We start from the raw sequence: 2054 nt of genomic DNA, 5'->3' as shown, positions 1-2054 counted from the left end.
CAGGACTACGACACTACGCGCATGCGCAGTGCGCGATTTGAGTTTGTCAATGACACTAGAGCATCATGGGAGTTGTGTTTCTTACATTTAAACCTCAGATAAATCTCTATATTGAGAACTACAATTCCACTTTATATTTTATATTATTTCACTCTATATAATTTAATATATTGATATTTAATAGTTTGATTATATGGTTTTGTTTGTTTTATTTATATCTTCTTGATTTTGTTTTCTCCTACTCAGCACATGTCCAATTGTGTCCTTTTTATACCATTATTGAAATGCCTTGTTGTTTGTAATTGTTGGTCTTGTTCAATAAAAACAAACAACAACTTGCAATTCTTCTGATAGACCTACAGCAAATCAGCCTCGAAATATTTCTTTTTTTTGCCAGAGAAATTTAAATCGGATCAGAGATTCCCCAGGGTCCTGGTGTGAACAGAGATTTCTCAAGATCTAGGTCTCAGGCCATCAGAAGCTATTAGGTGCACCTGTGATATTCTGCCTCAGCTGACTGCAATCAGTCAGCTGGGATATTTATAAGGAGGGTGTGTGTGATTGAGATTTTTTCTGAGATTTTTTCCTCTCGCCAGTTTCCCTGACTCCCACTTCACCTTTGGTTTGTGGGTCCAATCCTTTTGTTTGTGTATCATTTTGGTAGAATCAGTGGGTGGCTGTGTGTTTTATTCCAACTGCCACCTTTTAGACACCAAGGGACTGGTTTGCTTTGACCATTTTTGTGATTTGTGCAGTGCTTTGTTGGTTTCCCACCCTGCGACCCCTGTCCTTCAGGTTTAATTTTCTGGGGACAAGTAACAATGAGTACAATGCATAGATCTACTAGTAAGCTGTGATTATTCAGTAAGCCCATTTATCTTAATGTAAACCTGACTCCTATATATCACAGTAATGGGGAAAGAGAGTAAAGTCAAGGGCAGGTCTTTTTACATTCTTGAGTAGGGATGCAAACTTTTATCCTTAAAAGACTAAAACTAAAACTTAGGTGGGCCACAATCCAAAAGTAAACACCTATCATATTGTATTGTTGTGACGCCAAAACTGTAATAGGGTTCCCCAATCGCCTTAAGGGGGCACTATTTAGTTTTGGAGAAGAAATTAAAATGTTTTCTTTTAATAGTTACAATATTAATAATGAAATGGAGAAATATTTATTGTTTCCATAACTGAATAAACAAGCTATTCTCTGAGGAAAATAAGGTCCCCAGAACACTGTTTGAGGCTAGAAGCTAAATGAAGATCTATTTCTTCTTATTAAAATGTCTTCCCCAAAACTACATACAGTAGTGCACCTGTAATTGACTGACTTCTTCTTTCTAAAGATTTTAAGATACATTTTTTTCCACAAACATCTGGCTGGCGAAATCATACTCTGCTGGGCCTAATTTGGTCCGAGGACCCCACTTTGGGCAGTCCTGTTCTTGAGGGTTTTTTTTAAAAGCCTATTCCTGCAGGTCTTTTGTAAAGAGTACTTAAATTGAAGTACATTTCAAGACAAAATCTTAACTCAAAGTGCACTTCCTAGCTTTTTTTTCTCGGGTGTTTAACAGCATCAAATATTTTTTTTCCATTATTGGATAGATTTTGCTCAGTTGTCATGGAAACAGCTGTGTGTATGTAGGCCGCAAAAAAAAAATTCTTTGGTTAAAGTACTGTTTTCCCGGAGCAAGAACAGCTTAGCAGAAAGACTGGCCACTGACTTCTGCATGCACTCGTCCCTTTGCTATTTGAGGATGTGGACTTCTGCTTCCACTTCCTGCACAATGTCATCCAGGTCCTTGTTGACCCGATTGTTCTCCAATCGCTCCAACTACAGCTGCTCTTGGCTCTCCACATATGCTGTATTCAACTGAAAATACAGATTACATCTTGTATCAAAACAAGACAGCCCAAAAGGGAAACAACTTTGCTCTGCTCAGTTAGCTCAACAAAGTTTCATCCTGAGTCTGTCATTTTTAAAAATAATATCCATGAATGGAATTGTATCTTGTGGAAACACTTGTAACTTGGTAATTAAATTTTATCATTCAAAT

This window comes from Pagrus pagrus (assembly GCF_965226575.1).
Source record: "Pagrus pagrus genome assembly, chromosome: 6".
Taxonomy (NCBI): domain Eukaryota; kingdom Metazoa; phylum Chordata; class Actinopteri; order Spariformes; family Sparidae; genus Pagrus; species Pagrus pagrus.
This window is presented reverse-complemented; position numbering follows the sequence as displayed.